Source organism: Mustela lutreola, chromosome 3 (genome assembly GCF_030435805.1).
Source record: "Mustela lutreola isolate mMusLut2 chromosome 3, mMusLut2.pri, whole genome shotgun sequence".
NCBI classification, from domain to species: domain Eukaryota; kingdom Metazoa; phylum Chordata; class Mammalia; order Carnivora; family Mustelidae; genus Mustela; species Mustela lutreola.
In genome coordinates this window covers 162135420-162150263 of record NC_081292.1, presented here as the reverse complement: position 1 = coordinate 162150263, position 14844 = coordinate 162135420, and the positions used below count along the sequence as shown (strand labels likewise).

Genomic DNA, 14844 nt, shown 5'->3' with positions numbered 1-14844 from the left:
GGATCCCAGGAGCCTGGGATCATGACCAGAGCTGAAGGCAGAGGCTTAACCCACTGAGCCACCCAGGCGCTCCTCAATGGTTAATTTTTTGAGGAACTGCTATACTGTTTTCCAAAGTGGTTGCACCATTTCCACCAACAATATACAAGGGCTCCAGTTTCCCCATATTGTCACCAACACTTGTTATTTTGTTTTGTTTTTACAAATAGCCATCCTAACACATGTGAATTGATATCTCATTATAGTTTTGATTTGCATTTTCCTAATGATTTTTGATGCTGAGCATCTTTTCATATACTTATTGGCCATATGCATTCTTCCTTTGGAGAAATGTCTACTCAAGTCTTTTGCCTATTTTTTAATCAGGTTGCTTCTTGTTTCTTGTTGAGTTGTAGTTCTTTATATGTTCTGAATATTAATCCTTTCCAGATCTAATATTTGCAAATATTTTCTCCCATTCTGTAAGTTATCTTTTCACTCTGTTGGTGGGTTTTTTTTGCACAAAAGCTTTTCATTTTGAGGTAGTCCCATTTATCTATTTTTGTTGTGTTTTTAGGATTATATTTAAGAAATCATTACCAAATATAGTATCATGAAGATTTTCCCATATGTTTTCATCTAAGAAGTTAATAATTTTAGGTCTTTATTTAGGTCATTGATCCAATTTGAATTAATATTTTATGTGGCTCAAGATAAGAGTATAACTTCATTCTTTTGCATGTAAATATACAGTTTTCCCAACAACATTTGTTGGAAAGACTGTCCTTTTTCTGTTGAACAGTCCTGATATTCTTGTCAAAAATCATTTGACTATATATGTAAAGTTTATTTCTGGGCCTGGATTATGTAATTTTTTGGTACCATTTTTTCCCTTGGAATTAATAATGGCTTCACTCTTATTTGCTTTATTATCTCTGTACTTATCATTAGTTCACATTCAATTGTCCCAAAACATAAAATTACTCTCGTTATAGTTATTAAAACCAGGTACTATATCAGTTTGATATATTTGCTTGATTGTTTTGGGGGAAACACTGCTTTTAGAGCCCTCTACCTTCCTTCTCCTCTCTAAGTGCTTCTGTATAGCTATTACCTGGAAATATCCCTTAAATATCATTTCAAAAATTCTCATTGCTCCTTCTTGGGCAGGTCCCTCATTTCCAAGATTTCAGATTCCCCTTTCTTTTACTTGCTTGTATTGGCAAAGGACATGATTGATTAGCTTTCTGGAAATATATATTTTGTCTTCACACTATAGCTTTAATATAACTAAGTATATATATCGCCTTGGAATTTTGAAGGCTTGGCTCCACTGTCTTCTAGCATCCAATATAACTGTTACGATGTCTCCTTTTAAGACAATAGGACATCTCTAAAGAATTTTAGAGGGGAAATTTCATGGCTATGTCTATTCTTTTTTTTTTTTTTTTTTTTTTTTTTTAAAGAAAGAGAGCAAGCATGCACTAGCTGGGGTTGGGGGTGGGATGGGGCAGATGGAGACAAAGAATCTTAAGCAGGCTCTGCACCCAGCATGGAGCCCAACCTGGGGCTCGAACTCACAACCCTGAGATCATGACCTGAGCTGAAGTCAAGAGTTGGATGATTAGCCAACTGAGCCACCCAGGTTCCCCCATATGGCCATATCTTTTTAAAATATATCATGCTGAATACTGTGCAAAGAAGAAATCTATGAGATACAAAAATCAGTATGGAGACTAGCAGAAATCCAAGGTAGAGATAACCAAATCTGAACTAAAACAGAAACCACAGAAACTGGGAAAAAGAGAATGGAATCCAAGAAATATTTAGGAGGCAATATGAACAGGATTCTTGGTAGCGTCTAGAATGATTCTCAATGTCTCGGCAAAACAGCCCCTGAATTTTGGAGATGATAGATGGATATTCAAAAAATAGTTTAAGCTCCCTGTGAAATAATAAATGCCTCATCTCTGTAAATATTCAAGCAAAGACCAGAGGAGAATTTTTTATCTTTTTAGATTATGAATTACTTGAGAATAAGGTGGAAGCAAAAGTACATGCATGTAGACACATGCACAAATGTGCACACACGTATTTTCATGTATATAACTTTAAGTCAATCGGGTCAATAGAAGACGAACTAATTGATCTTTTGCAGGATACAGCATAAAGAGGATTCCTACGTTGACTATGAGGTAAGATCAATGATCTCTAATTACCTTCTAACTTTTTTCCATTATCCTAATTCTATAAATAATAGAGTACTATTAGCTGTGCTATGTCCCAGCACCAAAAATGCATTACCAAACTGACCTCACCATGTTGCCATTAATTACTTACCTCCTTGAGGTTGAGGTGTTCCTTTTACTCATCTTGATATCCCTGTCATGGAGCACAGTTTTACTTAATAAATACTGTGAAATAGTGGCGTAGGGAAACCAAAGTAGTATAACCTATATCCTTCTAGGAACATAGTTTGTTTTTTTTTTCTTTCCTTCACTGACCACCACCACAGCTGTTACTCAATAGAATTATACCCAAGCTCTAAAACTGAATTTGTGTCCTAAATGATCTGGTATCCCTAGGGACTCTAGGACATACTACTGAGGAGTCATGGAATCCATTTTAGATTTTGAAAGAACTTTTGACACCTCCAGTATATTTTCTCCAACAAAAGATTTTCATTCTCTGCATGTTGCTGAGAAGGAGACATTGTGGTGAATAGAAAGGCACTAGACTGGAATTTGGGGATTAATATACAATTATTAATCTATTCTGAGTCCTATGATTAACTCTCTTTCTCTTCCTGGGCTTCAGTTTTTTCATCTGTAAAGAAAAAAATTTGACTGAACTCTAGCAGTGAATAAGCTTTATTTGAGTCAGAGCTGATTGGTTGGTCATACCCATGTGGCAGAGGATTAGGCATCTGGGTCTGGGCCAGAACAGCACCCAGTCTCAACAGCAGTGTCTGCTATGGAAGGGCCCACACACGTGCGAATAATATGCCAGCCCTGAAGTGAATGACCAATAAAGTTCCTGTCAGCTTCCAGATACTGTGACTAACATGCCTTATTTTTCAGACCATTTGTCTTTTTTGTTGCTCTAAAATGTATCTACATTTTCCCTGTCCTCTTTTAGTAGAAGAGACTAAAGCTGGATAAAGATCTCTTGAAAAACTTATCAGGTCTATTATGCCATAGTTCCTAAATTCTATTTACACACCGTAATACCTGCTTCTTTAATCACCAAGATGAAGTGCCAACACATGATACATGGACTATATGATACTAGTAATAACAAGGAAATACTCAAAATAAAATAGCTCAACATAGCATATTATATTAGTTTCTTAGGATTGCTGTAACAAATTGCCACAAACTGAGGCTTAAACAGCAGAAATTTATTCTCCCTCAGTTCCGGAATCTAAAAGTCTGAAATCGAGGGTCAGGTTCTGAGGGGAAGGAGGACCCTTCCTTCCCTCTTCCTAGCTTCTGGTGATTACTGGCAATCCTTGACATTTATTGGTTTGTAGGTGTATCACTCCAGTCTCTGACTCCATAATCACATGGCCTTCATCCTTGTGTCTCCAAATCTCTCTTCTCACCAGAAAACCAGTCATTGGATTTGGGGCCCATCCTAATCCAATATGGCTATATTAATTACATCTTCAAAGACCCTATTTCCAAATAAGGTCATCTTCATGTGTGCCAAGGGTTAGGACCTTAACATATCTTTTTGAAAGGCACAATTCAATCCAAAACTTGTAGCAACATCTACTCTTCCCAAAAATAATAAAGTTACTAAATTGTGACAAACATTCTCCTTCTATTTTGCATATCTTAATGATGAAGATATATAATTACTTATTTGCAACAGTATTCATAATTCATTATTGAATAAAAAATACCAACCTATAGTGTAGTACGATCATATTTACAGGATATTGTATAAAATGTCTTTATGTACATACATTTATTGAAAGACAGTTGGATATAGCCAGTGTCATTTTTACAAAAAAAAAGTTTTAAATTTATAAGCTGGCCATTCTTTATACCTTTCAAAATAATAAAAGGAAAAGCAAAAAAAGAACACCATTTTATTTTATTTTTTTTTTTTAAGATTTTATTTATTTATTTATTTGACAGAGAGAGATCACAAGTAGGCAGAGAGGCAGGCAGAGAGAGAGAGAGAGGAGGAAGCAGGCTCCCTGCTGAGCAGAGAGCCCGATTCGGGACTTGATCCCAGGACCCTGAGATCATGACCTGAGCCGAAGGCAGCGGCTTAACCCACTGAGCCACCCAGGTGCCCCAAGAACACCATTTTAAAAGACACATTTTTCTTTTTAATATTGGTAACAAATAAAGGTGTTCTTTTTACATATAGTCTCTACCCTTCTCAAATTTTTGGCTTATCAATGATGAAAGATGAAAAGAGTCTTACCTTCTTCCTCATAAAGGAAGACATTCCTTCAGTGAAATCCAAAGTAACTTTATTCAATAGGTCACTTTGTATCTCTTAATATTATTTGAAAGACTATCCCTATTGTGTTACTGCTAACTAGATTGTAATGAGAACAGAGATGACATCAGGTATTCAACCTTAAATGAACCTACAATAGTGAAATCAGAAAAGCAGTGCAAAGAAAAAAGCTAAGCCAAACATGAGCCTGGGGGAAGAACAGAGACCCACGTATGCCCTGTTCAGCAAATCTGCAGGGACATCCTTGGCTGAGAACTGAAATCCGTGGTCAGCGGGGCATGCAGCTTCACTACTTCCACCTGTCTTTCAGTGTGTCATTATTGCAAATTAAATAATTCAGTCAAAAGCTAAAGCATTTGCTGCACTGGCTGCAGAACCTCTTGACTCCAACATGTGACATACTTAATTGAGTTCTCTTTCAGTAAAAGTCAGAATATCATGGAGTTCAAACCTAAGTTTCTCAGACCTTCTCTGACCCATTTAAGAAGGATGAGTGTATAGAATCTGACACGGTTGACTTTTTAACTGCAAAGGAAGGAAGTTCCTTTAAGCCTAAGAAAGCAAAACCATGTGGTATTGCACAGCTGTGGAAATACTGCCTATCTAATTACTTATGGAGGCACCTATGATTTGGACTTGGTATATCCCAAAAGACTTTGAAAAAGCAGAGTTTCACATGGGCTTCAGATCAATAGCTTCTCAACTGTTATTTTGGTTAAAGATTTTTCTCATCAGGATGAAGAATGGGAAAATCCTGCTTTCATTAAAGAAATGCAAAAATGTCACCCTAGTTAATGTAGAAGCATGAGAGAGGGCATGCATAAGTTCTGCTGTACAAAAAGCGATTCTGTCAGTCTTTCCATAATCTTGGCCTTTCATTTCCACCAATGAGAACAAGTGAAAGAAATATATTTAACAACAAATGGGGCATCTAGGCACCCAGGTATTTATTCTCTTATGCTCTTTGCAGATTGACTACTAAAAAACAATAATCCACCCTTTTAAAGTAAAATCATAAAAATATACAATTTTAGAGTTTAACACTTGAAAGGGACTTCTCGCTTCCTGTAAGTGCAGATTAGAGTTTTGGAGAGTTTTGTTTGTCTTTGTTTTTTGCCAGAAAAAAATCCTCCTTCTGAGAGCAAATGGAAAACTAAAAAGATATTTTTTTAAAATATAATGTTTAAAGCATCAGAGAATTTCAAAAACACTGACATTTAGAAAAGCTGATTCAACAGAGAAAAGGAATACAGAGAAAATAGGCTCAACAGTGGATGTGTTGCTTTTGACCTGAAGGATTTTGTCAATTTAACAGTGGTGGTTTAAAGGCTGTCTGAGAGGATGAGAAGCTGAATAGAACTTTCCACCATCTTAAGTGGCCAAGGAAAACATTAATTGGAGTTCAGAGTACACTAAGGAAAAGCAATCTTGAGAAATCGTCAAAACTTTCAGAAAGAACCCCTGACGTCCTGTGGTGAATCTATATACATAGGGGTGAACCAGACAGACTGTACAATCAGCCCTCACGTACACTGAAGTCCAGCTTTGTATCATCAGTTCCTGGCTAAATGAAGGTGGCAGTCCCCTGCCCTAATCAACTGTTTGAAACAAAAACCCTCTCTTTTAAAAAGAATGAATGGGGGCGCTTGGGTGGTTCAGTGTGTTAAGGCCTCTGCCTTCCACTCAGGTCATGATCCCAAGGTCCTGATATCAAGCCCCGCATGGGGCTTTCTCCTCAGCGGGGAGCCTGCTTCCTCCTCTCTCTGCCTGCCTCTCTGCCTGCTTGTGATCTCTGTCTGTCAAATAAAAAAAAAAATCTTTTGGGCACCTGGGTGGCTCAGTGGGTTAAGTCACTGCGTTCGGCTCAGGTCATGATCTCAGGATCCTGGGATCAAGTCCCACATCGGGCTCTCTGCTCAGCAGGGGCCTGCTTCCCTTCCTCTCTCTCTGCCTGCCTCTCTGCCTACTTGTGATCTCTCTCTGTCAAATAAATAAAATTCTTAAAAAAAAAAATCTTTTAATCAATAAATAAATAAGAATGAATGAAAGAAAGAATAATTAAGTAAATAAGAAAGAAAGAGAAAGAAAAATAAAAATAATTCAGAACCGAAGATTTCATATATGATGTCTGGCATTAAGTTACTGAGAAACAGAATCTTGACCATAATCAAGAGAATAACAGACAGTATAAACAGAGCCCAAAAAATTTTACTGGAGTTATTAGACATGAATTTTTTAAAACTATAATTAATACTTTAAAGAAATTAAATGGAAAGATGGATAATTTTGATAGAGGAATGGAAATTATAAAAAAGCAAGTGACATTTTTATGACTAAAATATAGTAAGCAGAATTAAGAGCACAACTGATGGGTCTAACGGCAGATTAAATAAAGCTGATGAGAGATTCACAAACTGTAAAGTAGGTCAGGAAAAATTACAGACTAATGCATAAGGAAACAAATGAATAGAAAATACAGAAATGAGCATAAGAGAAATATGGTACACATATGTGTATTTGGATCCCCAGAAGGCAAAGGAGAAGAAAATATGGAGCAGAAGCAGCACTTAGTGAAATGATTTTCCACAAATGATGAAAGAAACCAACCCAGAGATTTGAGATGTTCTACAAACCCTAACAGAATAAATGCAAATAAAAGAATACATAAACTGATCACTGTAAAACGGCTGAAAATCAAAGACAAAATATAATTATAAGTAGCTAAAAGGGAAAAAAGATGATGTTACATTCAATGAAGCAAACAGATTGACAGATGACTCCAGAAAACAAACAATATAATACAAATGAGTTGGAATGACATATTCAAAGTGTAGAAATACCCCTACTATATACTTAGTTCCACTCTGCCTTACTCATACCTAATAAGAAAATCACATCCAGAGGGGTTAAGTGTCTAGGCCCAGGTAACAAAGCAAAGCCAGACAAGAATTTCAGATTGCCCACCAGGGGCCTAATTCATTTGCCTCCTTCCCCATTGTTCTACTCATACAACCACTCAAAGAAAATAAAGAACATTCTACACATGTTCAACAAAGAAACTACTGCTTTTTGTAACCAATTCTTTTCAAATGTGTATTTTTGTATCCCTCTGAAGAAAATACCCTTCACAATACCTAACTGCTAAATTTTGACCAAGCATATTAACTCATGTAAAAGCATACAGATTCCATTCTTGCTCTTTGCAAAGAACTCTTACTGGGAAAGGGCCCTCGGCGGGGGTGGGGGGGTGGAATACCCTAGAGTATAAGCTTCATTGGTTTATTTCAATTGCTACATTCTCAACTTGTCTGGAAATTGGGGGGGGGGGGTGTGTATCATTATTCTGTGCATGTGACCCTTCATTCAACCGAATACCTTTCATTCCAGTATCTCAAACAGGACACACCTGCATTTCTTGACAGCCTCAATAGACCCATTTTTTTAAGAAAAAATTTCAAATATGTAACAAAGATCTTTTGGTGCATAAGAACCTCCGTTTCTAAGTCATCTATTCCACAACTCCAGCAGTAGAGATTTATAAATGTCATTCTTCCTAAATGCCACATCAGAAAGCGTGGCCTTTCAACATGCACATGTGTGCAATTCAGAACAATGGGGGGCCTCCTTAAATGGCTTTCCCTGAATACATCCAGAGATACAAATTGCTTTGCAAGACGAGAGAGATCAGAAATACTTCTTAGTTTTCTAAAACATTATTTCCCTTTTATACGTAACTGAAACACTTAAAGGTGCTCAAGCAAATTAAATAGAGGAGGCTCATACTTGGAAATATAAAAGTAATCACACCCACTATAGGAATCTTCTCTCAGGTTTACAGGAAAGAATCAGAGATTGTAAAGCCCAAGGATTTAATTCAGGGAATGTGAGAGCATTTTCTGTGTCACTGACTTAGCAGTGCCCTCTGATTTTCTCACAAAATGCTGCAGAGCACTCAGGATCCCAAATGAGTAGGGGAAAATGTATACTCATTTTACTGCTCCTAAATATAGAACTTTATATCTCTGACTAATGTTTTAAAACTAGTCATAACCTAAAAGCAGTCTCATTATTTTTATTAATTGCAGCTCAAAGTTTGCCCTTTAAGTAAGGTCCCTGAGTGGGCAAAGTCTATTTTTGCCACTGTGAGTCCTGTACCTTTGCAGGAGCATCTGTTTTACCATTATCTTCCGGTGCTAAATTTACCCGTGTGTGTGCCAGATGGAGGTGACTGCGCTCGCTCGACGTGGTACCTGTCAGCCTTCCAACGATCTAAAGGAGTTAAATTACTCCATCTGTTCTTCTAAATTGCCCGGAGACTGCCCCTCAAATGTTCATGTTTTTGTTTGTTAATAAATAATAAAAGGACACTTTGTCAATTATGTGACTTGATGGATTCATAATTTGTGCTAAGAAACTTCTGTCAACAATGAGTGAATCAGCCAAGAATCATTTATTAAGTATCCACTACAGTTTTCAATGTACTAGTTACTAGAAGGTATTGGAGAAAATAACTATACCATTTAGGAGAAGAACATACCCAGAGAATAATTCATGGTTCAAGCATCATTAGGCATCATAGCTAATAGAATACTATTATAAATTATAGAATCCTGACAATTAAGGGAAAGGTCAACATACAAGGAAAATAAAATTTTTAAAAGTAGGAAAACTAAGAGATCAAAATAAGAAATGAACATGATACATGTTTCCTGAGAAGTACAGGTGGCTGTACTTCCTACAGTAAATAAATGTGGTAGTCCACATTTATTTAATAAATAAATACTTATTAAACATAGACTGCATGCATGGCGTGCCTGGGTGGTGCAGTCAGTTGTGTCTCATCCTTGGTTTCAGCTTAGGTCACGATCACAGGGTCCTGGGATCAAGCCCAAATCAGGCTCCACGCTCAGCACAGAGTCTGCTTGAGAGTCTCTCCGACCCTCCTGCTTGTGTTCTCTCTCTCTCTCTCTCTCAAATAAATGAATAAATCTCTTTTTTCAATAAATAAATAAATACTTTTAAAAAATTAATGTGGACTGCATGCTTCAAATTATGTTGAAGGCAAAAGTGTAAAAAATAGAAAAAGGACACATGTCCTGCCTTCCAAGAGCTTTCATGGTAGTAGATATAATAAGACACAATCATAAATATCTCTAATAAAACAAGAGCTAAAAATTGCCTCATTAAGTGTTCATGTTAAAAACTGTCTTAAAAAGCTCAAGGTAAGGGTGCCTGGGTGGCTCAGTTTGGTTAAAGCCTCTGCCTTCAGCTCAGGTCATGATCCCAGGGCCCTGCAATCGAGCCCCACACTAGGCTCTTTGCTCAGTGGGGAGCCTGCTTCCCACCACCTCTGCCTGCCTCTCCACCTACTTGTGATCTCTGTCTGTCAAATAAATAAAATAAAGTAAAATATTAAAAAAAAAAAACTCAAGGTAAACTATGGAACAAGGTCACAATAGCAAGTCTTGTTCCTTTTGCTAAATGTGATATATATATTTTTTAAGATTTTTTTTTTTTTGATAGAGAGAGAGATCACAAGTAGGCAGAGCAGCAGGCAGAGACAGATGGGGAAGCAGACTCCCCACTGAACAGAGAGCCCAATGTAGGACTCAATCCCAGGACCCCAAGATCATGACCCAAGCTGAAGGCAGAGGCTTAATCCACTGAGCCACCCAGGCACCCAAATGTGATATGATATTATCAGTAAAAATAATCTACTGGTCTGGCTGACCATCTCTTCCAACATTTGACTTGAAGGCCCTTTGTATTATATACATTGCCCTAGCTTTTCCATTTTCTTAATGATGATTAAATGCAATAATGACAGCTCAGAAATTGTTCTGGTGAACAATTTCTGAGCTGTCATTCTAGAAATAAACAAAATCAAGAAATAACAAAAGCCTTTTTCAGATACTGTATCTGAAAATCCACTGATGGCCCAAATCTGGTATGAAGGTGAGTCACTGCAACAGAAGACAGAGGCAGAGGAAGTGCCAACTGAAGCCATTGTTAAGAAAAGTGAACACCAACCAGATGTCTACTGGAGTCTACACGTCTTTTGAGACCTATATACAAGCAGTCAAACCCTTAATTTATGCCGAGTGGAGATACAAAGCCCTCTCGAGAACTTTAGAGAATTTCTTAGGAATGTACATTTTCTTGGTTGTCACCTCCAGTTAAAACTCCTAAAATTTTTGAATTAGTTCTATTAGGGAACATCTCACCATCCTGTTCACGCATCCGGTTTAATTTCACACTACATTTGATCTAATTATGAAACTGTTTTCCTTAATTTCCCTCAAACCAATCATTCCTATGGGATCTATGTATGGAAAAGCTTGACTGCAAACTTGGGAGGTCAGGAAATTTGTAAGGCTACAGCAGAAGCAAACCAAAAATGCAAGTTTAGATACTGTTGCAAAAGTCACTCAGCCATTTGCACAGTTAGGATTTCAGTCCCCTGCCATGTTATAGTCCACTCTCGCCTCTCTCCCTCTTCCCTTCCCTCTTGTTCCTAATCCCCAAATTCCTGCTTATTTCAAATACACAGCAGTTTGTTATCTTGGCTCCTTCCATTCTATGAATTCAGAATTTCCTTCTTCAACTTAAAGTGGCTTATCAAGGTATTTTCACAAACAAAATCTGTTCCCTCCTTAAGAAGAATTCTGGTATCACTCATTAAAGTTATAAAATGTTTAACATTGATACAATAATAATTATCCACACTGGCAGAGTAGTGGAGAAAATGGTAAAGTTACATATTACTTCCAAGTTGTATTGTCAATTCGTATCACCTCTAGCAATCTAGTAATCTAGTAGCAATCTTAATATATTAAGAACAATGATAATGTTCATGCCTTTTACCCTGAAATTTCACCCCATCAAACTGTGTCTGCTTCACAGTAAAAACTCAATACATAATAGCTATTGCATTAGTTATTATTTTAAAGAAATTAAATTTCTAATCATTGAATGCACAAAATGTGCTTTTTTAGCATCATGTATTATAGAACAGTTTGGGAACAATGGATCTAATAATTAGTAGAAAGTTAAATAAAATACTAATATTTGATAAAATTTAATGAACCCATTAAACATTTCAATGTTGCTACCATGCTATATCTCTATCACCTCAAGAAATGTTTTTGTGAAAAACATTATCAGAAAACAAGGTAATATTTTAAACTATGATTGAAATTATGCAACTAATATGTATCTGGGTAAAAATTGGAAGAAAACATAAAAAATTAAAAATAAACAAAAATTGGAAGAAAACATGAAAAAATAAAAGTAAAATATGCTATAAGAGTATCTATGGGTGTTTTCAAATTCCTTTGTCATTTCCCTTGTTTTATTGTCTTTTATATAATAAAAATCATAATAGCTTACTATAACCTGCAAGTTCTTCATCCAAAATGATTCTACAAGTCAATATAAAATTTTGATGAAGATTTTGGTTAACTTTCCATGAACAGAGTCTTTCATTGAAGGACAGTTGACAAATCTTGTCTATACAGAGATGGATACACCATGGTCCTGAAGAAGCCCAGCAGAATGGAAAGATGGGCTTCGCACTTGATCTTAGCCAGAAGATCAAGAAGTGATGAAAAGATGGGCTTCAGAAATAGATCAGCATTAGAATTACTGAGAACCTGCTTTTTTATTTATAGAATGAAGATAATGATACCTCCTCCACAGTGTTTGGTTTAGATTGAACAGACATTATCTTTTTTAATGCCCATTACAATGAGTAATGTTGGGCACACAATAGGCAAACTTATATACAGTTGGTTTCATAATTTAGAATTTCCTAGAAATGCTCTCTGACCATATGCTTGCATTTCAATGATACTGTAATCTTTTCCTATACATTAAGTGGAGAACTAAGCCATAAGGCCTGGTAGAGGGTCTGAAAGACTTCTACCTAGAAATGGAAGGCTTGCCTCTCTTAAACCCTTCCTCCCAAACTCTCATCTCTAAGGTAGAGTATGTAACACCCCAGGTGGTACACTATTATTAGGACTTCTACTTCCATTTATTTACTTCTTATCCTTTTAAAATTTATTGTTTTACAGTTTACATATTCCTTAATAATTAATTCCTCAAAATAACATATAATGTAATAAATATGTATATTGAGGGTATTCATTCAAAACTTTTTAATGATGGGTGTTTAAACCAAAAGGTTTAAGAGAACATTACTCAGGAGGTAAATCAGAAAAACATCACTAAATTTAGTTTCAACAAAAACATATCATATCAACTATATGATAAGATATCTAACCATCATCTCAACTCAAGCATCCATACTTCTTCAGTTCCGCCCTCTCACAACCTCTCAATATTTATCTAGTGACTTCCTTCCCCACCATCACCCAGCCAAGTATACAGGCCCTTTCCCTATCCCTATACTTGGCCTTATGAACATCCTGGAGTCTTGTGAGATATATCCACAGAGAATAACTAGAGGAAGTAGGGAGCTCCCCCAAAGTTCTGTGGCAAGAATCGGTGTCATTGCTATCAAACAAATACCACGGAGAAATGAAACAATATGCTTTCTGCTTCTGGTGGTAGACTTTCCTTGCAGAAGCTCCAGAAGTCAATAAGAAAATCTCATCTCAATGAAGACTAAGGAATAGGCCAGTGGGGACACATCTTTCATGAATATCTGATTCAGGTTCACTCACCTAGCGGTTCCAGGACTTTCTCCTTTCTCCCCAAGATCAGCTTACAGGCTTCTTTAAAAGAAACACTTTTCCCTTCTCCCCTACTTGGTCTTCTTTTGCTGCCCATTTTGAAACTTGTAGCTCCCAGCTGCTATGACTTTGATCACCATCATTACTAAATCTGCAGTGAAAAAGAACAATAAAAACAATAGTAACGATAAGAGATATACCACCAGTTGAGCACTTACCATATGCCAGACATTGTACTCTAACTCATTATTGAACAAAAGATGCTAATAGATTTGAAGATATTCTTAAGAGAAGCAATCCAGGAACAATTATGTATCTTTCTCTATCTGATTGTGAGCTCTTCACAGAAGTCACTACTGGCAATAAACAGGCTAAGGAAGGGTTGCAGAAGTTTTTTATTTGACTGGGTTTTGTTGTGTTGTGCTTTAAGTGTAGACACCTTTGGCCATTATAAGCCTGTTGAGGTTGCCAAAGTTCCTACCTCTCTATATTGTCTTGCAACTCAGCATCACATGGTTATGTTACCTCTTCAGCTCTTCAAAACATTTGTATCTTGCTATCCTATTACATGTGAGTGAAAAGTATCTTTATAATGGATATTTGAAGCTTTTAGCCAATTAAACATTTGTATCTATGATGAGACTGATGAGCATAAGGAATGGAGGAAAATGAATGGAGCAAGAACCTTTTGTGATTTAGAGGTCATTTTTTAGTATTAGAGAATCTGTGAAATTCAGCCAAAGTAACTCTAGAAATAATTTTCCTTCTTGGCAGGGTCACTTACGCAATTTGTAAATATTAATACAAATGACTATGTGGGACCCCATGTTTCAGGAAATGGAAAAAAAATTTAAACAAACGATGGTCAGGAATTTTTTTAATTTGATGAAAACTGTAAGCTCATAGATGCTTAAGATCAATGAACATCAAACAAACAAAAAGATTATGAAACGCATAGCATGGCACATTATAATTACGTTACTTAACTGATGATAAAGACAAAATCTTAAAATCAGCCAGAGGAGGGCTATGTGGGTGGTTCAACTGGTTAAGCATCTAATTGATCCATCCAATTAAGCATTTTGATTTTGGCTCATTTTGTGATCTCAGGGTCATGGGATTGAGCCCTGCAATGGACTCCATGCTCAGCTCAGAGTCTGCTTATCCCTCTCCCTCTGCTCTTCCTCCCACTACCTTGCTCTCTTGCTTTCTCTCTCTCTCTCTCTCTCTCTCTCTCTCAAATTTTAAAAAATAATAAAATTTTAAAAATTAGTCAGAGAAAAAAAAAGAAACATTGCACAAAGAGGAAAAAATGTAAGAATGGCATCAGATTTCTCATCAAAAAACCATGCAAAAGTAAAGACAGTGGAGCAACATCTTTAAGTAATGAAGGAAATCAACTGTCATCCTAGAATTCTATACCCAGTCATTTCAAAAATGATACCAAAATAAAAACTTTTTCAGATATAAAAAATGAAAAAATTCATCACCAGCTGACCTATACTGCAAAGGGAAAATAATGCCAGATAGAAACCTTCAGCTAAATGAAAGGATAAAGAACAGAAATAATAAGTAAATGGGTAAATATAAGACACTGTATTTTAATTTTTTTAAAAGATAGTTGGCAGTTTAAGAAAAAAAATAATGATCAGGTACTGTGTGGTTTATATATATGAAGAGGTAAAATAAC

General features: G+C 36.3%; 1 long non-coding RNA gene across 1 annotated transcript in view; it reads right to left on the bottom strand.

The window, feature by feature from the left end:
* The window catches only part of LOC131828147 (uncharacterized), a 148933-nt gene that overhangs the window by 89741 nt on the left and 44348 nt on the right, over positions 1-14844 (bottom strand). The window contains exon 2 of the long non-coding RNA XR_009352255.1: positions 13146-13305. This is a non-coding gene — a long non-coding RNA (uncharacterized LOC131828147). The remainder of the gene's footprint in view (positions 1-13145; positions 13306-14844) is intronic.